This window comes from Puma concolor, chromosome E3, assembly GCF_028749965.1.
Source record: "Puma concolor isolate L17-30 chromosome E3, mPumCon1.1.hap2, whole genome shotgun sequence".
NCBI lineage: Eukaryota > Metazoa > Chordata > Mammalia > Carnivora > Felidae > Puma > Puma concolor.
In genome coordinates, this window is record NC_141682.1 from 16,368,433 (window position 1) to 16,392,732 (window position 24,300).

The window sequence follows — 24,300 nt, forward strand, 5'->3', positions numbered from 1 at the left end:
GAATCCTAAGCAGGCTCCAGGCTCTGAGCTGTCAGCACAGAGACCGCCTGATGTGGGGCTCGAACTCACCAACTGTGAGATCATGACCTGAGCCGAAGTCGGACGCTTAGCCAACTGAGCCATCCAGGTGCCCCTAATCCTGATGTTCTAAAATTTCACAGGGGCACCTGGGTGGCTCAGTCAGTTGAGCATCTGACTTCAGCTCAGGTCATGATCTCACAGTTGGTGAGCTCAAGCCCCGTATCGGGCTCTGTGCTGACAGCTCAGAGCCTGCAGCCTGCTTCGGATTCTGTGTCTTCTCCTGTCTCTGCCCCTTCCCATACTCATACTCTGTCTCTCTCTCTCTCTCAATAATAAATATACATTAAAAAAATTTTTTTTAATTTCACAAAGGATGTGCCTTGATATAGGTCTTAAGTTGTTCATTGTGAAGGGTCCTTGGTAGGCCCTTTGAATGTACAAATTCATGTTTTTCAATGCCAGAAATTTTGCACATAGTACCACTTAGCCAAATGTTGGACTTCTTAAACTGAACCTCTAGGGTTTTTTTTTTTTACCCCTTTCTTTTATTTTCCATCTCTTTTTCCTTTTACTCCATTTTCTTGGAGATTAACATGATGTAACTCTTCCAAGTCTTCTATTAAATTCACTTATTAAACTTACTGCTACCATATGTTTAATTTCTAAGTGTTCTCTCCTATCCTATGATTATTCGTTTACATAAATAGAATCTTCTTTGTTTAAAGATACCACTTATTTCTTAGATCTAATGAGATAAAACCATCCATTTTTATTTTAGGTTTACTTCTTGGCAGCTTCATTTAGTTTCTTCTGAGTTCCTTGGTGTCATCTCTCATATTGGGAGACTTTTCTCAAATGTATGAGGATCCTTAAGTGTCAATTCACTTGTAAGACCAAGGCATTAAAAATATGAATGTCAATTCTAGCCCTGGACAGAATACAATATGGCTATTCCAGCCTCTCTCTCTCTTCCCTACTGATTATAACTAAAAAATGAACAGAATACAGAAAGCAACTACCTGAGGATCCTAAAAAGTAAAAATAGCCAGTGGATAGAGAAGAAAGGTCAAAACTTGAATAAAAACCAGAACGGTGGAATTTTCTGAGGGTTTTTCCTCCTTTACCTTCTTCTTTTGAACCGAGGGTGGTATAAGTTGTGGAACTGTCCATGGGAAGAGATAATAAAAAAGCCCCACTTTCTGGCCAAAGGATGAGTAAAAGGGACCCATGTGAGTTGGAGAATGTGGGAGCTACCAAGTTTGTTTTCACATTTAATTTTTCCCTCCTGGTCTTGCCTAAAGGGAAGCAAGAGAACTGTACCTCAGGCATGGTTTGAGATACCTTGAATTCTGAGAGAAAAGCCTCTCTCTGTCTGGAAAAAATAAGAAAAGGGGCCCCTGTGGTCTTAAGTATGTGGGAGGAATCCTGTAATTTTTCTCTTTTCTCTCATGGCTTTACCCCAAGGGTGAAGTCAGTCATGTGGAACCGTATAACAGTAAGAAGGGCTAAAGCTCTCTGTGAGAAACCTGTCTTTTTAGCAGGAGGAATTGTGAAAGGGGGCACTGGGAGTCAGAGATTAGGAAGAGAATCCCAGCAAAGAGCAAGCCAAATAAGGGACCCTTAATTCTGAAGAGAAATTAACAGAAGTCCCAGAATCATCCTTGAGATGCAGCATGGAACAGATCCAAAGAAGCATAGCAAAGTCTTTGAGAACTAAACTACTGTATAAACCACCACTCAAGGTGCAGACTAACTGACTACTGAGTGTGGCATGTGAAGGGAAACTCAACCAGGAGAACACGGAAAGCATCGTCTATAGTGGGAGAGACAGAACCTGTAGTCTTAATCTGATTGAGTTAATTGCCAAAACAAACATCAACATCTCAGAAGATCTTTAACAGGACCCAAAGTCTAACAAAATAATATTCAAAATACACTTAAAATAACATGCCAAAATGACATAACGTACAAAGAATTTAAAAAAAAGTGACTAACTCTCAAGGAGAAAAAATAATTAATAGATGTCAAGCCTAAAATAACACAGGTATTACCAGTATAAGATTTAAAAGTACATCTATATTCCACAAGGTGAAAGTAACCAGAAATGACTGGAAAGGTAAAAGTTCTCAGCAGAGAAGGAATCACTAGAAAAGGTCTAACAGTCATGTCATGGAAATCTAGAAGAGACTGAGGTGCACACACACACAGAGAAATACTGGTAAAAACTCCACAAATTTAGCCAAATATAAACATTTATAGACTTGACAAACTGGGTAAACATGAAAAAGTTGATAAATTCAAAGAACATCACACCCAGACACATCATAAACTGCTAAAAACCAAAGATTGAGGGGAGAAACTCCTGAAAGCATCCAGAGAAAAATAATACATTACCTTAAAGGAACAATAATTCAGGAGACACTGAAGGCATCTTTTTTTTATTAAGATTTTATTTTTACGTAATCTCTACACCCAACGTGGGGCTCAAACTGACAACCCCGAGATCAAGGGTCACAAGTGCCACCCACTGAGGCAGCCAGAAGCCCATGACACCAAAGCATCTTTAAAGTACTGAAACAAAAAGAACTATCAACCAAAAATTCTATATCCAGCAAGAGCATCTTTCAGGGATCGAGGATAATTGAAGACATTTCAGAAGCAGGAAACTAAAAGAATTTATTAACCACACTCTTGTACTAAGAAAAATGCTAAAAGCAGTTCTTTACATTGAGGGACAAGGATACGAGAGGGAAACACGGGAACTTCAGAAATTAAAGAGGGGAGAACAGAAATGGTATATATTTGGGTAAACATAATAGATTATTAGTCTCCTTATGAGTTCTTTAAAATATGTAAGACTATTGAAAACAAATGTTATAACATTGTTGGGGTGGGGGGTTCAATATATGTAGATGAAACACACATGACAACTATAACAAATGGGACAATAAAGGTCCCTTTATAGATGTAAAATTTCCATATTCTCCTTGGTTATTAAATACTAAACAGAATATGAAAGATTATGTATATCATAATCTCTACAACTACCATTAAAAAATAATTCAACTAAAAAATAATTCAGAGATATAAACAAAAAGCCTATTGTGAAGTTAAAATGAAATATAAAAACATCCAGATATCCAAAAAAAGATAAGAAATCGGGAATGGATGAGCAAAACAAGAGAGGGTACAAAGAGGGGGAAAAAAAAGGTAGACCTAAATCTAAACATATCAAATATTAAAACTAAACAGTCTGGGGGCGCCTGGGTGGCTCAGTCGGTTAAGCGTCCGACTTCAGCTCAGGTCACGATTTCACGGTCCGTGAGTTCGAGCCCCGCGCCAGGCTCTGGGCTGATGGCTCAAAGCCTGGAGCCTGCTTCCGATTCTGTGTCTCCCTCTCTCTCTGCCCCTCCCCAGTTCATGCTCTGTCTCTCTCTGTCCCAAAAATAAATAAATGTTAACTGAACAGTCTGAACACATCAATTATTATGTTGTACACCTGAAACTAATATAATGTTATATATGTCAATTATACCTCAATTAAAAAAAAATCATCCCCCCACCAAATCAAAAGACAGGCATTGTCAAAGTGAACTCAAGAACAAAAAAGGACTGAGTATATGCTGCCAATAAGAAAATCACTTAAATATAACACAGGTTAAAACTAAAAAGATAAAAAAGATATGTCATACAAACAGGAATCTAGAAAAATCTAGAAAGCTAGATTAAAAAGGTTAAAAATGGTAAAGTTTGTGTTATGTATATTTTACCATGAAGGGGGGAAAAAAAACCTAGAGTGGCTATATTAACATAAAAAAAGTAGTCTTCAGAACAAGGGAACTTATCAGGGTATAAAAAGAGTATACAATGTTAAAAGTGTCAATTTAACCAAGATGACAAAACAATCCTAAATGTGTAAGCATCTAATAAGAGAACTCCAAAATACAGCAGTGATAGAACTGTAATAATAAATAAATAAATTCATAATTATACTTAGAGACTTCAACAAATCTCTCAGTAAGTGATTGAACAAACAGGAAATCAGAAAGGATATAGAAGACCTGAATAGAAAATCAACCAACCTGATTTGACTTTTATAGAACATTCCACCCAACAATAGAATACATGTTCTTTTCAAATACACATAGAACATTCACCAAGGTAAACCATACTGTAAACAAAACATAAACAAACATTGTAAACAAACTTGAATAAATTTAAAATAACTGAATCCATAGAAAGTATATCCTCTGACCATAGTGGGAATTAAACTAGAAATCAGTACAGAAATATACCTGAAAAATGTCACCAATTATTTGGAAATTAACATACTTCTAAAAACAAAAATCCACAGATCAAAAAGTCTTAAGGAAATTAGAAAATATTTTGAACCCAATGAAAACATAACATATCAAAAGCACTGGTATGCAGCTAAAGTAGTGCTTAGAGAGAAATTTGTAGGATTAAAAGAAGGAAGGAAAAAAAACTAGGGCAAAAATCAATGAAATTAAAGACAGAAAAACAGGAAGACTGGGGCGCCTGGGTGACTCAGTCGGTTGAGCGTCTGACTCAGGTCATGATCTCACGGTCTGTGAGTTCGAGCCCTGCGTTGGGCTCTGTGCTAACAGCTCAAAGCCTGGAGCCTGTTTCAGATTCTGTGTCTCCCTCTCTCTCTACCCACTCCCCAGCTCATGCTCTCTTTCTCTGTCAAAAATAAGTAAACATTAAAAAAAAAAAATTAAAAAAAAACCAGGAAGACTAAATGAAATCAAAAGCTGATTCTCTGATAGAAAAAAAACTAAAAAACAAACAAAAAACTGATAAACCACTAGCTACAGTTCATAAAAGGAAAAAGAGAGAGACAAGGAAAGAGAGAGATATATACACAGACACAAAATATCAGATATGAAAGAGAGGATATCATTACAGACAGGTATAGACATTAAAAGGATAAGGGAATACTACTCTATGCCCATAAATTTGACAATTTACAAATAGAGCAATACTTTGAAATTCACAAATCCTAAAACTCACTCAAGAAAAAACAGAATCTGAATGGTTCTACTAATAGTTTAAAATCTTTCCTCGAAACAAAAACTCCAGGTCTAAATGGTTTCATTGGCAAATTCTAGATAATATAGAAGGAAGGAATAATACTAAATTCGATACAATCTCTTCCAGAAAACAGAAGAGAATGGGACACTTCTCAACTTCATTAATTTGAGGCAAGCATTACCTTGACATCAAAACCAGACAAAAACATTACAAGAAATATTAAAAGAAACAAAACTGCCATAGACCTGAATCACTCATGAAAACAGACACAAAAATCCTCAACAAAATATTATAAATCAAATCCAGCAATACACAGAAGGGATAATGGGAGCACCTGGCTGGCTCAGTTGGTAGAGCATGCAACTCTTGACCTCAGGGTTGTGAGTTCAAGCCCCACGTTGGATGTGGAGCCTATTAAAAAAAATAATAATAATGAATCATGGAATCTACTCCCAAAACCAAGAGCACACTGTATATGCTGTATGTTAGCCAACTTGACAATAAATTATATATATATAAAAAATAAAACAAAATAAAAAGAAGGGATAATGTATCATGACCAAATGGGATTAATTCTGAAAATGCAAGGCTGGTTCAACATTGAAAAACCTATCAATGTGTTTCATCATATTAACAGACTAAAGAAGAAAAATCACATGAGGATTTCAATGCAGATAATGCATTTGCTAAACTACAACATCCATTCATGGTTTAAAAAAATGTTCAGCAACTGAGAAGGGATTTTCTTTGACCTGATAAAGGTTATTTAAATATATTAAAAAAAAAATCCCTACAGCTAACATCACATTCAACAGGGATAGACTAAATTCTTTCTAAGATCAGGAACAAAAGCAAAGTCTGCTCTCACCACTCCTTTTCAACATTGTGCAGAAGTCCTAGTCAGTACAATTATGGAAGAAAATAAAAGTCACACAGATTAGAAAGTTAGAAATAAAATTCTACCTGCAGGCCACATGACTGTCTACATGGAATCCTAAGTGAGAGGATATATATACAAAAAAGATGATAGACCAAATACAAAAATAGAACTCTGACCTACAAACTCTGCAGCAACTAGTTGAGGAAGCCAAACCACAACTTCTAGAGCTATTGACTGATTCCAAACATCCAGGACTTGATCAATAATTGTCAGCTTCTCTAATTTTTGCCTCCACTTCCAATTTAGGACCAACCAGAGAAAACCAAATACGCTCCCTTAACCAATCACATAGGATGCCCCACTGCTAGTCAGGCAAGCTTCCAGCTTCCCCATACCAACAACTTCCAACAAGGACAACGTGAAGCTTTCTTTTTCATTAAAAAGCTTTTATATTTTCCTTTTAGATTCCCTTTTGAGTCTGTACCAAATGGAAGTAATGGTGGCTGACACCTTACTTGTTCTCATTTGGGTGATCTTCATGGATAGTATGTTAATTCTCCTCAGACTGATCTATAGAATCAATGCAATTCTAATCAAAATGCCAGTGAGATTTTTTCTGTAGATAGTGACAAAAATTTACACAGAGAGGTAAAGGAACTAGAAGAGCCAAAGCATTTTTGAAAAAAAGTGTAGGGGTGCCTGGGTGGCTCAGTTGGTTGAGTGCCCAACTTCGGCTCAGGGCATGATGTCATGATTTGTGGGTTCGAGCCCCACATCGGGCTCTGTGCTGACAGTGCAGAGCCTGGAGCATGCTTCAGATTCTGTCTCCCTCTCTCTCTGCCCCTCCCCCACTCGTGCTGACCTTCTCTCTCTCTCTCTCTCTCTTAAAAATAAACATTTTAAAAAATTGTTTAAGAAAAAAATATAGCTGGAGAATACATATTAATTTCAAGATATTCTAAAGCTATAGTAATCAAGACAGTACTGGCAAACAGGTAGATACAGATCAGCAGAGCAGAATACAGAGCTCAGAAACAGACACAATTGATGTTTTTGTTTTTTTCACAATTGAGGTTTTTAACTAAAGTACAAAAACAACTTAATGAAGAAAAAAATCTTCAACAAATGGTGCTGGGATTATTAAACATGGATATGCGAAGGAAGGAAGGAAGGAAGGAAGGAAGGAAGGAAGGAAGGAAGGAAGGAAGGAAAAGAATGAAAAGAAAAGAAAAGAAAAAAAAGAAAAGAAGGGAAAGGAAAGGAAAGGAAAGGAAAGGAAAGGAAAGAGAGGAAGAAAGAACTTTAACCCATTATCTCATACCTCAAGCATAATTCACAACAGAGAAAATTACCAAAGTGGACTTCGAAACTTAAAACAGTTGGTCTTGAAGATAGTGTCAAGAAAATGAAAAAATAAACTAGAGACTGGGAGAAGATACTTGAAAATTACATATCAGGTAAAGAACTTTTATCCAGAATATATAAAGATCACTAAAATCTCAACCATGAGAAAACAAACAACTCAATCAAAAAAGAAAAAGCAAAAGATTTAAATAAAAACATCACCAGATATATAGAGATGGCACACAAACATATGGAAAGATGTTCAGCATCTTCAGTCATTAAAGAAATGCAAATTAAAAATCTAATGACACACTACTACATACATAGCTACCAGAATGGCAAATAAACAAAATATAACAAAACTAAGCATACACATCTAAGTGACGATGAGGATGTGAAGCAACTGGAACTCATACATTTGTTGACGGTCATGTAAAATGGTACAGCTGTTTTGGAAAAGAAATGATTCGTTTCTTATGAAGTTAAACATACATGTGTCCTATGACCCAGCAATCCTGCCTGTTTATCCATGAGAAATGAACACTTATGCTCACTCAAAAATTTGTTTGCAAATGTTTATGGTAACTTTATTTATAATTGCCAAAAATTGGAAACAACGCAATTGTCCTTCAACAGATAAATGGTTGAACAAACCAATCACTCAATATCACTCAATAATAAAATGAAAGGATATATGCAACATATATCCATGTTGTATATGCAACAACCTGGATGAAACTGCAAATACATTATAATAAGTTAACAAAATGAGACTCAAAGACTGGGTACTGTAAAATTCACTTAAATGATATTCTGGAAAAGGTAAAACTATAAAGACAGAGAATAGATAAATGTCTGCCAGGGATTAGGGATGGAGAAGTGTGGACCTCAGTAGGGAACTGTTCTGATGCGATGGGACTGGTGGGCACCTGGCTGTGTGCATCTGTTTAAACTCAACAAAGTGTAAGCAAAATAGGGAATTTCACTGTATGTAAGTTTAAATTAATTCAGTTCGAAACGCAGAATGGAATTTCTATTATTGGATGTGGTTTTGTCAACATTATATGTTATCATAAGTAGATAATTAGGCAAAGAGCTATCAATTGTATCAGTAAGGGTCCCTGAATGTCAGTATCTGTACATATTTTACCTAGAAAATAAATTTCTGTACAAAATAAAAATTCCACCAGTCTCCTACTGCTAGAGGTAGGGATGTTCTTACAGCTGTGTCTACTTTCCTATTCTTTCTGTCCTTGTAGTTTTATACAATTTCTTTTATTCCTTTATTCTCATTTCCTTGGGGGTTCCTGAGGGTTCAGAGATAAACACATGCATAGAAGCTATTATGTTTACCTGGAAATTACTCATATCTTATCAAATACATATGTGCCAAGCAGGTGGTATCTGAAGCAGTAGGTAGGAATTGTGAAGTTGGACGGAGAACACATGAATCAGAGTATCTACCCCCAAGAAGCTTAGTCTTTAAAGAATGGGGAAAAGTCATATTCAGAAACACAGAAATACTGTAAAGTACCTATGTATCTAAGTGAAGAGAGCTTAATTTTGCTTAAGAGGGTTAATAGGTAATTGGTACACAGCAGAGATTGATTGGGGTGGGTGGGTGTCAGAACTGAAAGATAAGACCAGTTAGGAGACTGCTGTGTCCATGAAATGTGAAGGTCTGAACTAGGACAAAGAGCACAAAAGATGAACTCAAAAGAAATTCAGAAAGAAAAATGGACAGATTTGACAACAGAATTGTGAGGGAGTAATGACTGGATAGATGGTGAGGCCACTCATGAGACAACACAGGAGGAAGAACAGTGGATGACTGAGTTAGGTTTTTGTTTTTGTTTTTTAATGTTTATTTATTTATGTTGAGAGAAAGAGGAGAGAGACAGAGAGAAAAAGAGAGAGAGAGAATCCCAAGCAGGCTCCTCACCGTCAGTGCAGAGCCCAACACAGGGCTCAAACTCATGAACCATGAGATAATAACCTGATCCAATATCAAGAGCTGGTCGCTTAACTGACTGAGGCACCCAGGCGCCCCTGAGTTATTTTTAACATGTTGAGTTTACACATATCTCTGAGCCACACAGATAGTTGCGTTTAATAAGAGGCCCAAAATAAAAATCTAAATATTTATAAATGGGTTTAAACTGTGGATTTAGCAGTGTGGTTCTAAAAACAATAGCCATGAAAAAGATAGCTCAGGGAGAGTAGTTTTTTAAATGTTTATTTATTTTTGAGAGAGAGAAAGGGAGACAGAGTGTGAGTAGGGGAGGGACAGAGAGAGGGAGACACAGAATCCAAGCAGGCTCCAGGCTCTGACCTGTCAGCACAGAGCCCGACGCCCGGCTTGAACTCACAAACCTCAAAATCACTACTTTAGCCAAGTAAGACACTCAACCGAGCCACGCAGTCGCCCCAAATGTTTATTTATTTTTGAGAGAGAGACAGTGCGAGGGAGCGAGAGCGAGCACAAGCAGAAGGAGGGGCAGACACAGAATCTGAAGCAGGCTCCAGGCTGAGCTGTCAGAGCAGAGCCCAACACAGGACTTGAACCCATGAACTGTGAGATCGTGACCTGAGCCAAAGTCAGATGCTTAACCAACTGAGCCACCCAGGTACCCTGGGAGAATATTTAGAAAAAGATTATATAACGAAGGAGTCCATGAGGGTGACTGAAAACTGGCTAGCGCAATAGGAGAACCAGGAGAGAGTAAGAGGAGTGAATGAAAGAGAATTTAAGGAAGAAAACAGTCTTCAATATCAAATCCCAAGGAAAAGATTAGTAAGATACAAAGTGAAAAGTACCTCCTAGATTTGGCAATTAAGCTAGTGATTAACCATGACTTAAAAGAATGGGCAGGTCTTAGGGGTGCCTGGAGGGCCAACTCTTGATTTTGGCTCGGGTCAGGATCTCATGATCATGAGATCAAGCCCCACATCTGGCTCTGTGCTGGGTGTGGAGCCTGCCTAAGACTCACTCTCACTTTCTCTCTCTCTCTCTCTCTCTCTCTCTCTCTCTCTCTCTCTCTCTCCCCCTCTGCCCTCTCCCCACCCTCCAAAAAAAGAATGGGTAGGTCTTTTTTTTTTTTTAATACTTATTTTTGAGAGAGAGAGAGTGAGTGAGTACGAGCGGGGAGGGGGGGGGAAAGGGAGGGGTGGGGAGGGCAGAGAGAGAGGGAGACACAGAATCTGAAGCAGGCTCCAGGCTCTGAGCTGTCAGGACAGAGCTCGATCGATGCAGGGTTCAAACTCACGAACCCGAGATCATACCTGAGCCGAATTCGGATGCTTAACTGACTGAGCCACCCAGGTGCAACATCACTTTAATGTTGGTATGCCCAATTCCAATGTGGGGCAGGGAGCTTCTTATCCCCCACAAAACCAAGCAATTCTTGAACACAAGCAAGCAAGCTGTCTGAGAATTCAACTCAATTCCATCAGTATGTGGAGATTCCAGATTTCATAGATTAAGGGCTAAATCCTACAAGACCGCCTCCAACCTCAACTTCAGAGGCCAGCTGCCAGCCTCAGCAGCTCTCTGAACCTAGTCCTTCTTGATTTTTAATGGAGGCTTCATTACATAGACTAGCCCAAAAAACTCCAAAACCAAACACCAGAATTGATTAATCTAAGAGGAGAAAGAAATCAGTGGGAGAAAAAGAAATCGTGAGATATTATTTTTAAATCCAAATATACCAGTAATTAAATTAACCATGTGAAAGGTCTATTAAAATATCTGCTAAAACCACTATTATCAAAACTTGTGGGATTTAGTTAACAGTACGTATAGAGAGAATTTTTAACCATAAATGCATGCATTAGTGATCTAAATATGAATCTCAACCAATTAGAAAAATAAAAGCAAATTAAACCTCCCCAAAGTAAAAGAAACTAATATAAACAGTCAATGAAATAGAAATAAGTATAATGGCACAAATCAAAGATTAATAAAAGGAATCTATGCCTAGAAAGACCCATCTTTAATTAAAAAAAGAGAAAAACAATTTCAAGAATGAGAAAAAGCACACCATTTACAGAAGCTACTTAATGTTCATTTTTCAGATCCCAGCTTTTGACCCTTGAGGGGGGAAAAGCCTCCCCACCCCTCCTGTCAGCTTCCTAGGGTTTTTACTCTCATACAACCAAGCTCCTTCCTTGAGAGCTTTTCTTGGATTCTGCACATTCATTTATGTGCTATTAGTGTCTCCCATGAGTCTATGCTCCATGAGAGGGATCCCTCACTGTGACTACCCACAGTCTAGCACAGTGTACAGTCATTTATTTAACAAATACTGAGTGCCCACCATGTGCCTGGTACTATTTTAGGGGCTCAGAATACAACAAACAAAACAGACAAAATTCTATGCCTTACATTCTCATGGAAGGAGTGGCAAGCAAACAAGTAAAATATACATGTCGGATGGGGAGAAACAGAAACAAGGCAGGGAAAGGGGAGTGTGGGGCTGAAAAAATTACGTTTAAAATTTAAAGTCAGTGAGGTGAGAAAGCAAACTATACCCACCTGGCAAGTTTGAAGAACAGTCAAGAAAGCATGGATGGAACAAATTGAAGGGGAGAGCAACAGGAGACCAGGAAAGACAAGGAAGAAGAAAGCAATAGGAGACAAAGTCAAAAAACATCAGGGCAAGGGTAGCAGCAGATCATACAGGATGTTTAGGGCATTATTATGACTTTAGCTTTTACTCTCAATGAAATTTGTGGGTGTGGCCACTGTTTATATTATTTTTTTTTTTTACTGTTTATTTATTTTTGAGAGAGAGAAAGAGAGAGAGAGTGTGAGTAGGGGAGGGGCAGCGAGAGAGAGACACAGAATCCGAAGCAGGCTCCAGGCTCTGAGCTGTGATCACAGATCCCGGTATGGGACTTGAATTCATGAGCCGAAGTCAGACACTTAACGGACTGAGCCGCCCAGGTGCCCCGCCACTGTTTATAATTTAAAAGGATCACTCTGGCTGCAATGTTGAAAACAGTCTGAGGGACAAAGGTGGAAATCAGGAGTCCAGTTATGAGGCTACTACAATAATCCCCCAAAAAGACCATGGTGAGAAATGGTTAGGCCTCGCATAAATTTTGAAGGTACAGAGAGCCAAGCAAGACTTGCTCACAAATTGCATGTGCAGTGTGAGATAAGGAAAATGGTCTAAGATGATACCAAGGGTTCAACTTGAGCAGTTGAAAACAGAAGTTGGTATTTTCTGAGCTGGTAAAGAGAAGGCTTTGGAGAGACAGAATTGAGGGAGAATTCAGTTTTGGACACATTAAGTTTAAACTGCCCTTTATTAGCCAAGTGATGAGATGTCAGATAGGCAATTAGAGGAGTCTGCAGTTTAAACTAGAGATAAAAATTTGAGAGTTGTCAGCACATGGGTGGTATTTAAAGTCATGACACTGAATGACATCACCAAGTACCCTTTGACAAATGACTCAATTCATCAATCAATGACTAATAAACAAATGATGTGGCCCTCTGAGCTGTCAAGGATCAAACAGTTTTGTTGAACTTTGGGGACTTGAACTTCAGTTGGAGTGAAACCACAACTATGCTGCTTGTTGTGTTTTTTTTTTTTTGTTTTTTTTTTTTTTTTTTTTTAAAGAAGAATCTTCTCAAATATCACCTCCAAGGGGAAAAAATGTATAGCCAACATCAGGGCAAGTTTCCTCAGTTTCCTCTTACTTGTTCTCCAAAGTTGGTAGATTTCCTATTTGACACCATGTTACCTGCATTCTAACATGCATTCTATATATACCTTGAAATGGATGCTGTACATATCTTATCAAATCCTAGGGGTAAAAGTAACCTTTGTTGAGTGCTTGAAGATTATCCCAACCATTCATTTTGATGGGTATTAATTGGAAATCAACCTGGGCCATCAGAAACCTATGCCTTTGGGGTTGCCTGGGCTCAATCAGGTTAAGTGTCCAACTTCGGCTCAGGTCGTGATCTCACAGTTCGTGGGTTCGGGCCCTGCATCGGGCTCTGTGCTGACAGCTCAGAGCCTGGAGCCAGCTTCGGATTCTGTGTCTCCCTCTCTCTCTGCCCCTCCCCCGCTTGTGATCTCTCTCTCTCTCTCTCTCTCTCTCTCTCTCTCTCTCTCTCAAAAATAAATTAAAAAAAAAAAAAGAAATCTATGCTTTTGGACAACATTGTCCATCCTGTGTAAAACTGCTTGCATTGAGTTTCAGCTGGCATTACATCTGGTAATTTCTAAAGGGAAGAGTCATATGATAACTGATTTACTTTGTTTGCTATAGGAATATTGCTGAAAACACTGTCTATATCTGTGTCTTTTATGCGTAATCCTACAAGAAATTTCTTTTATAATTATAACGTATAGTAATATAGTAGTTTATAATTAACAGTAAGAAGCAGGATAAAACTTCCTGGGGTTATAGTTATGTTTCACATCAGCATTTCTTAAAAGTGGCACTACTGACAGCTGTGACCAGACTCTACCCACTAGATGTCAGTGCTACCCTACCCTTCCCATGCCCGGTTGGAACAGCTAAAACTATCTCCACATGGTCAAATGTCCCCTGGGAGGCAACATCGCCACTCATTGAGTACCACTGCACTATATCTTAACAGAATTTTGGCTTACAAAGGTGTATGTATTTATGTCAAAACTCAGAGAACATATACTATCAGTGTGTTGCACCGTGTGTATTTTAGCTCAAAAGAAAACAAACTACAAACACACAGTGAACTCTAGTTAATGATATACATGCTAAAGTATTTAGGGTTTTTTCAGTGATGGTTGGATAGAGAGATGGATATTTGTATAGTCATGTATAATGTATAATGCAGGCATAGTAAAATGTTAGTGGTAGAATCTAATTGGTGAATATACAGGCACTGTAAAAAACTCTTTAAACTTTTCTGTATGTTTGAAATTTTTCGTAAGATGTTGTGCTATTGTCATTGATCCATTACATAAATCGGGTACCCAGTGGAGCCAGTTCAGAAGCACGGGGATACTTGTGCATTGGAAAGGATCAGCTGTAAGCACTGTGATCTTGGAAAGTCACAAGTTATACCACACGGTATGTTGTCTCTGATGGCTCCTTGAAGAAGAAACAATGCTCTACAGCTCCGCTATCACTAATAACTTATATCAGCAAGTTCATACTTCATAAGTATTTAAGAACACTTTAAATAATCTGAAATTTCAGTTAAAACTATAAATGCCGGGGTGCCTGAGTGGCTCAGTTGGTTAAGCGTCAGACTCTTGATTTTGGCTTAGGTCACGATCTGCACTAAGTGTGGAGCTTGCTTGGGATTCTCTCTCCTCTCTCTGCTCTCCTGCTCGTGTTCTCTCTCAAAATAAATAAATAAACATTAAAAAACCCCACAAAACCCTGTTATTTCCTATAGACTTAAGTACTAGTGCATATAAAGCCTACAGCTTTACTGCGGGCAATACAATCATCTAGTCCACTGACTTTCAAAGCATGGAACATAAACCAGTGGTGGTCTATGAACTCTCTTATGGATTCATGTTGAGATCAATTCAGAAACTGAAAGTAAGCACTTAGAAACTTTTACAGAAGTGTAACATTACCATGACATCAAAGTGCATTAGTGGATTGTCTTGTTGAACAGAATACACACAGATCCAAGTGTGGACAAACTCATGTGGTGAGTTGTATATGGCATTACATGTGCTAGGCAAGCATAGAATCAAGTTACATGTGAGATTTTAAGGTAATCTTGCCAGCTACCTGAAGGCGTATAAAATTCTGAGAAAATACACAGGCTTATTCATTTTCATAACTAGTTAATTTTATGAACATTTTCATCTTAATCAAGCCGGCTTTTTATTTTATTATTTAACATAATTAGCTAAATTAGAGAAGTGAAATTTAGATTACTGTAACCTAATTTACTGAACAAGCTTCAGTGGATTTTTCAGCATCTTTTTAGTGGAAAAGGCACATCTTTTCTGAATGCACCAGCGGCAGTTAAAGAAATGAGAATGAAGGAAGTGGTTCTGAATAGATGTTATTCTGCTAACAGAAGCAGATATTCAGTATTTCATCCATAAATGTTTGTTTTACAGGCTTCCTATCCTAGCACTTTGGACTGTTAAAACTAAAATGGTAAATACGATTGTTAAGAAACAAGAGAATAACTAAATCAAAAATATTTGCTTGGAAATATTGGGTAAATCTGTATTTTTCGAAGCTAGCACAGCTTACCACATTTAGAAACTAATGATCTGGAAGAACCAATTTACAAAACAATACTTGCAAAGTATTTTTCATTGTACCTGGACAAGTGCACAGATATTGCTAATATGTTGTTTAAATATGAAGGAAGAACTCTTGCTCTCAGTGGAACAGCCAGCAAACACAATCAGAGCTTTGAACTGGATAAAACTATGAAGAATTACACTGCCAACACAAGTGATCTGGAGTTTTGCAGAGAACAATGTTCTGATGGCACAACTGATATGACAAGAAAACATTCTGGAGTAATTTTCCAGATGAAGAAGCATCAGAAAGTAAATCAACACACTGGTTCTTTTGTTGACAAAATCTTGTTACACAAAAAGTCAGTTTAACTCAACAGCGGGTTTAGTGTCCTAATAAAAATCATGAAAATGTAAAGCATCAAAGATTATTTTATTATGTAATAATAAAGATGTATCTTATAAAGGATTACTAATGGATTAATGTTAAAACAATGTTAATGTTAAAACAATGGCTACTGGGGGGGGAAGTTGAAATTACAAACTCAGTGTTTTCTGTGAGATAAAAAACGAGTTTCATTCCACTTTTCAAAGATGGCACTGGATAACCAAGTTGTATAATATCTTCAGTACTTTTAATGATCTTAAGCCTTCCTTACAAGGAAGAAATGCAACTGCACTTGTTTTTGGTTAAATTCTAAATGAATATTCTGAGCTTGATGAAACTGTTTTTAAGATCACTTCTTCTAATCCTACCAACATAATTAACATGTTCTCTCCTTTATTTTTTAATAGAATACACATTTTATTTTTTATTTTTATTTAAATTTAACATTTTATTTTATTTTTGAGAGAGAGAGACAGAACATGAGTGAGAGAGGGGCAGAGAGAGAGAAGGAGACATAGAATCTGGGACAGGCTCCAGGCTCCAAGCTGTTAGCACACAGCCTGATGCAGGGCCTGAACGCACGAACCGCAAGATCACAACCTGAACCAAAATTGGACACTCAATTGACTGAGCCACCCAGGCACCCCTTATTTTTATTTTTGAGAGAGACACAGAGAGAGAGAGGCAGAGGGGGAGACAGTGAGAATCTTACGCAGGCTCCACACTTACCGTGAAGCCTGATGTGGGGGGCTTGATCCCACAACCCTGGGATCATGACCTGAGCTGAAATGAAGAGTCAGATGCTCAACCGACTGAGCCACCCAGGCACCCCACAAATCCCTACTTTAGAGTACTATTAAATAAAAGCATAGCAACAGTTTAACCCTATGTCATCATCTGAAAGTATTGCCAACTTCAATCCAACCTAGATAACAAGCAAGACATAAGCTCATTTGTCACATTTAAACTTTAAGTACTGATAAGACAATGCTTGTTCAAGGTATATGTTAGGTGTCTAAAATACCCAACTGCTGGGGTGTCTGGGTGGCTCAGTCAGTTAAGTGTCTGACTCTTGATTTCAGCTCAGGTCAAGATCTCAGTCATGAGATCAAGCCCCACATTGGGCTTTGTGCTGACAGCGCAAAGTCTTCTTGGGATTCTCTCTCCCTCTACTTCTGCCCCTCCCCTGCTTGTGCTCTCTTTTTCTCAAAATAAGTAAATAAACTTTAAAATAAATAAAATACCCAACTGCTATTTATCATAACTTTATTTTTATAATTTTTTTTAGGTAATCTCTACACCCAACATGGGGCTCAAACTCACAAGAGTTGCATGCTCCACTGACTGAGTCAACCAGGCACACTTCTATTTCATAACTTTAGATACAATTACCAAATAACATAAAGTTAAGAGTGTAATAGAGAAATTTACCATAGTAACTGACTATACATGCACAGTTTTTATAATTCTTCACATTATTTTACTGATTATACTATTAAAATGCAATTTTGTCAGTTGCATAAACTACTTGACCTTTTATTTAGCATGTGTTGTTTGCATTTATTTTTTGATAAATGTTTTTTGTAAACTATCAGTCCATAATAGATGGGAAATTTTAAAAACTCATCTTCTACTAGTTTGAAAAACACTGGGCTAGCCTAAGTAGCTACTTGTATCTTGAGTTTCTGTCAAGAGTAAATCCACATAAATCCTGAAAGAATCTCTATTAACTGAAATTTTACAAACACTTGAAGTAAACTTAAATTATTAAATATTTGGAAACTTTCAAGTTTCCAAATACAGAAAAATGTCTTAACTGGTTGTTGGTATTCATATGCAGAGTAGTTGTGGCCTCCCTTTATCAGAGGAGTTCACAGGTCTGGCATATTGCTTTCTTTTTTCACAGTAAATAAAGAGAACCTGGACTATAGCATATTTTCATATTTAATCCAGCATTTCAGCCACTGAAACTACTGTCTCCAATGGAAAAAAGAAACTGATGAGGATTCTCTTAAAAGCAAAACCTCCCCAGCTGAGATTAACAAAATTGTATTTGTAAATATCAACATGTTCTGATTGTAACCTTAGACTCCCTGAAGTGTAAGTAAATTTGAACTTGAAAAATAATTAAACACCTGGTCCAGACATCTGTAGATCATTAGGCTAGCTAATATCAATGAAAATATTAGACCTTCCCCCCATGATTTAAAAATAATAGTGGTATTCACAGTGGCATATATTGCCAGTAATTAAAACTGGACACTGGGAGATGTACTGTGGATTATTCAGGAATATGAAAGCAAATCTAAGCCACTCTTTTTTTTTTTAATGTTTTATTTATTTGGAGAGAGAGAAAATACAAGCAGGGGAGGGTTAGAGAAAGAGGGAGAGAGAGAGAATCCCAAGCAAGCTCTGCACTACCAGTACAAAGCCTGATGCGGGGCTCAAACTCACGAACTATGAGATCATGACCTGAGGCAAAATCAAGAGTTGGACACTTAACCAACTGAGCCACCCAGGTACCCCTAAGCCACTCTTTCAAGACATAAGTCAGTGTTGGGAAGAGGATACCTGAGGCCATCAGAATTATTGCTACCATAAATAGTTTTCAAGTATGAAGGGAAAAAATTTTAAACCTCCATTTTAACTTAAAGTTTTAATGATTAATTTCACATTAATGTGAAAAGAAATAGAATTCTAGCAGCTACATGCACAAAACTGAGGTTCAGTCCCATTCCCTTCAAATCACCTATCTTGAGTCAATACATTAAGATTTGTTTTCCATCCCTATAAGAGGATTCTTACAACTAGAAAAAAAAAAAAAAACTTAAGCATTCCTTTGTAGCTTTTTTATTCATCACAGGTTAAATGGTATCACTCCAAAATGCAATCTCAAATCTCTTTCATTCTGCAAAAGTCTCTGCTGACCTCTCAGGAGAAAATGTAAACCACAAATTATGGATCTCCTTCACTTTCTGGTACACCACTACCACTACTGTTTTACTTACTTTGTTTATATTGTCTGCGTCTGGCATTAAATTGGACTTCAGGAGAAAAGGAACTCTCATTCATCTCTGGGTTCCCAGGTCAAAATTCTAAAGTATAAATAATTAAAGAAAGGAATAACCAATTCTTTCAAGTTCCCAATTGCCGTCCTCTAAAGAATAGGTATTTTGTATTCAAACTTTCATTACTTTTTCTTTGACCAGTTCTCTACCTTCTGGGGTCTCAAAAAGTAGTTGAAGAAGTAGATGCTGTCTCGGGGTGCCTGCCTGGGTGGTTCAGTTGGTTAACCGTCCGACTTGTGATTTCAGCTGAGGTCATGGTCTCACAGTTTGAGAGTTCAAGCCCCCCATTAGGCTCTGCACTGACAGTGTGGAGACTGCTTGGGATTCTCTCTTTCTCCTTCTCTCTCTGCCCCTCCCCTGCTCTTGCTCTCTCTCTCTCTCAAAAAAAGTAGATGCTGTCCAGAATCCTCCCACAGAACAATCTTTGCAAATAAAAACTCCTGAGCCCTAACTTTGTACTACTAAAAGGCTGTGATTCCACATTTTAATTGTGTCAAAGTGAAGTAAGGGAACAAATAACAATACTAATACTAATACTCCATTTTCTTTTCTTTCCCAGCCCTAAAGTATTTTGAAATGTACTACACAGTGAAGTTTAAATACCCTAGAGCTGAAAAACAGACATAAAATCTGAGTCTCAAATAGTTGATATAAATTGAGAGGAAAGTAATAAAATGCACAGAGCTTAATATTTTTAAAGAATCTCAGAAAATTCTGCATATGGGGAAAGGATTAATAGAGATGAAAAGATTTTCAGAGATGAATAACATGACTTGCCAAATTTAAAACAGCAACAGAAGTACTGAGTAGCAGATAAACTACTACCAAACAAAAAGTGACATAAAACAGTAAATTGATAAATTATTCCACAATAATAGAACAACAAAAAGGACAAAACAGACTAGTAAGATGAAAGAAAAAAATGTTAGAAATATTATACAGGGGTGCCTGGGTGGCGCAGTCGGATAAGCGTCTGACTTCAGCCAGGTCACGATCCCGAGGTCCGTGAGTTCGAGCCCCGCGTCAGGCTCTGGGCTGATGGCTCAGAGCCTGGAGCCAGTTTCCGATTCTGTGTCTCCCTCTCTCTCTGCCCCTCCCCCGTTCATGCTCTGTCTCTCTCTGTCCCAAAAATAAATAAACGTTGAAAAAAAAAATTAAAAAAAAAAAAAAAGAAAGAAATATTATACAGATCAACCTTACCAATAATAGTTGTAGAAAGAAAAAAAAAACAGTATTTATTCTTTTAACAAATTTATTGAGCATACAGTAAACTATTGCCAGGCACCAAGGAGGCAATAGTGAACAAGAGTGATATGGAAAAGTTCATATTCTAGAACAAATAAAGCTGAAGTAATAACCAAAGAAATGAAAACTAAACTATTAAAGTAGGAAGAAGGAAGGAGGGAGAGAGGGAAGGAGGGAAGGAAAAAGGGAAAAAAAGTGAGAGAACGAAGGAGAGAAGGTAGTTGAAGGAAAAATAAATGTACACATTTTGTGTTCTAGCTAAATTTAATGCAGAGATTGGCAGAATTTTCAAACTTCAAAGATAAAGAAGTATCCCATAAGCATCAAGTTACAGTTTAGAAAACAATCTGATTGGCAATGTTTAATACTAGGCATGTAACAAGGAAAAGGTTAAATTGGCACTCCTATACACTATAGGGGGAGTGTAAATAGGCACAATTTTCTAAAGATTAATTTAACAATCCCACTTCCAGGAATCTAGCTTAAGAAAATAATCAATGATGTAAAGATTTACATAAATGTGTACAAGGGTGTTCAACACAGTATTATTTAAAATGGCAAATTGAAAAACAACCTAAATGGCAAATTATCTAGGATGAAGCAAATTACATTTTGGATATTCAGTGGAATACTATACAGACATTAAAAGCTCTTTTCAAATATTTTATTATATGTCAAAATGCTTGTGATCCAAACTTAAATGGAAATGAAGAGCATGGCCTCAATTTTTTTTCTTAAAAAAAAAAAAAAACCCAGCACATATTTATGTATAGACATTTGGATGAATATGCATGTGTACACATACATATTTATAAACAAAAATCAACTGGGAGTGCACTAAAATATTAATAGAGGTAATTTTTTATCTCTTTTACTTTGCAAAGCTTTTCAAGACCATTTACATTTAATGTAATGACAGGTTGATATGACTATGTTTAAGTCTAGCATCTTGCTGTTCCCTGTTTGTCCAAACTGTATTTTGTTCTCTTTCCCCTCATTACCTGCCTTCTTTTGGATTAACGGAGAATTTTTTTAGGATTCCATCTCCACAATTACTTGATTAGCTATAATTCTATTTAATTTACCTAGTGGTTACTCTAGGTTTTACATTGTATCTTTTTTTTTTAATTTTTTTTCAACGTTTTTTATTCATTTTTGGGACAGAGAGAGACAGAGCATGAACAGGGGAGGGGCAGAGAGAGAGGGAGACACAGAATCGGAATCAGGCTCCAGGCTCCGAGCCATCAGCCCAGAGCCTGACGCGGGGCTCGAACTCACGGATCGTGACCTGGCTGAAGTCGGACGCTTAACCGACTGCGCCACCCAGGCGCCCCTACATTGTATCTTTATATTACCTTTAACTTAGGCTGCTTTCCCACAGCAGATAAAGAGCACCTCATGTATTATTTAAGAACTTTCTAATCATATATTCCCATTTTCCTCCCATCTTTTTGCTGTTGTCATACATTTTACTTCTATATGTTATAAAATCCACAATACGTTATTACTTTTGCTTTAAAAACCAAGTATCTTTTTTTCCCCCAAAATATTTTATTTTGAGAGAGAGCACAAGCAGGGGAGGGACAGAGAGAGAATTCGAAGCAGGCTCCGCACCACCAGCGCACAGCCCATGCAGGGCTCAAACCCACAAACCATGAGCCAAAATCGAGTTGGACACTTAACCGACTAAACCACCCAGGTGCCCCCCAAGTATCTTTTTAAAGCTACTAATTCCAGAACATTTCCATCACTCCGAACGTAAACACCATACCTGTTAGTCACTCAATTCAATGATCATTTAAAGGAATTAATAATAAATATCTTTGTATTTACCCCACATTTACCACTTCCGGTACTTTTCAATCCTTTGTAAAGATCCATATTTCTACCTTAAATAATTTATCTTTTGCCTGAATAACTTCCTTTAACATTTCTTGTTGTACAGGTCTGCTGGCAACAAATACTCTCAGCATGAGTTTGTTCAAAAGTCTTTATTTCACTACTATTTCTGAAAAGTATTTTCCAAGATAAGAAATACTAGGCTAACAGTTCTGTTTGTTTGTTTTTAAGCACTTTAACGATGTCTCTCCACCGTCTTTTGATTTGCTAAATTTCTGATAAGAAATCTGCTGACATTCTTGTTACCCTACATAATGTGTCTTTTTTCTCTGCCTGCTTTTGAGATTTTGCCCTATCACTGGCGGTCAGCAATTTGATTATGATGTATCTTGATGTGGTTTCCTTTATACATATTCTCCTTGAGATTTGTTGTGCTTCTTGAATCTGTGGGTTTGCAATTTTCATCAAATTTGGAAATTTTCTGGTCATTATTAAAAATGTCTTTCGTTCTCCTCCCTCCCTCTTTTCTGGGCTCCAATACACATATGTTAGACTGTTCTTGTTCCTGACTACTGTTCCTGTTCTAGACATTGATGATCTGCTAATTTTTCCTCACATTTTTTCTCTGTCGCATTTTGAACAGTTTCTACTGTTACATCTTCACGTTCACTGATCTGCTGGTGCCTCATGTGCTGCTAATCCCTTGAGTATATTTTTCACTCCATTTCCATCTCTGGAAGTTATATTGAGGTCTTTTTAATATCTCTCCATTATGTTAACCATTTCCTCTACCTACCTGAACATATAAAGCATATTTAAAAGAGCTGTTTTAGGTGTGCCTGGGTGGCACAGTCGGTTAAGCCTCTGACTTTGGCTCAGGTCATAATCTTGCAGTTGGTGGGTTCGAGCCACACATCAGGCTCTGTGCTGACAGCTCAGAGCCTAGATCCTGCTTCAGATTCTCTGTCTCCCTTTCTCTCTGCCCCTCCCCTGCTCACACCCTCTCTCTCAAAAAATAAACATTAAAAAAAAAATAGAGCTATTAAAAGAGCTGCTTTAATGAACTTTTTTATTCCATCATCTCTGGGTTTATTTCCATTTTTTTATTTTTCTGATTATTTTCTAATAATCCTATTTTTTGGTCCTATTTTTCTGGTTCTTTGCTTGCCTGGTAATTTTTTAATTGGATGGCAGGGACACTGTGAATTTTATGTTTGGGATACTAGATTCTGCTATATTCCCTTAAAAAGTGCTTGTTTTTGTTCCAGAACACAATTAAGTTTCTTGGAATCATCTGGATCCTCCAAGGCTTGCTTTTATGCTTTGGTAGGGCAGGTCCAGAGCAGCCTTTATTTTAGGGCTAATTTAGCCCTATAACCAAGGCAATATCTTTTTGATGCCCTACATATACTTTGGCTAGTGAGAACATACACTATTCCCAACCTTGTGTGAGTTTCAGCCCACTCTTTTTCAGTGGAGTTCTTTTTTTGGCTTCAGGTAGTTTCTTCTTATGCATGTGAAGATCAGTGCTCAACCAGACTCAAGGGTACACACCTGCATATCTCTGGGGTTCTCTGGGCAACTTCTCCTCTCTTACATTGTGCCCCACAAATGAGAGCTGCCTTTGCCCCATCAAACTCCCATCTCTGTCTTCTCAACTCAAGGAAACCATTGGGCTCTATTTGGGTTCCCCTCTCCGCTCTGCAGCCTGAAAAACACCTCCCAACAAGAAACCGGGGCAACCACAGAGCTCGGTAAATTCGTTTCTCTTCTTTCAGTGATCACAGCTGTGTTGCCTCTTATCCAATGTCTCTAAATTGTTATTTCATATGCTGACTTTCCAGTTGTTTAAAATAGCAAGGTAAATTCAGTCCCTGACATTCCATCGTTGCTGGACAGAATCAATTTTGTGATCAACTAGTGATTTCACAATTTCTTATCTAAAGTATTCATCCAGAACTCTCTTTTTTAGTACCTAACAATGCTAACTACTCCTTTTTTTCTTGGAATTTGTTCCACTCTTAGTTTGACACTAAACTCTTAATTCTCTTGCTTCTCTATGATTTCTTATTCTTGAATCCCCAAATATAGGCAAATTTCCAAAGTTCTGTCCTTGCCACATTATCTTCTCCATCTGTGCAGGATTCTCACCATGTGTGATTTCAACAAGCCCTACAATTGCATTTATGACCTCTTTCTTTTGCTGTTGACTTTTAACACAAGAGAAGCATCACATGT

At 37.5% G+C, this 24,300-nt stretch overlaps 1 protein-coding gene and 1 long non-coding RNA gene across 2 annotated transcripts in view; both read right to left on the reverse strand.

Moving 5' to 3' along the window:
• The window catches only part of VKORC1L1 (vitamin K epoxide reductase complex subunit 1L1), a 63,879-nt gene that overhangs the window by 17,547 nt on the left and 22,032 nt on the right, over positions 1–24,300 (reverse strand). The window lies entirely within an intron of this gene.
• Positions 16,376–21,341, reverse strand: LOC147572993 (uncharacterized). The gene is made up of 2 exons (XR_015245449.1): positions 20,174–21,341; positions 16,376–19,926 (listed from the first exon to the last, which is right to left on the reverse strand). It is a non-coding gene; the product is annotated as an uncharacterized LOC147572993 (long non-coding RNA).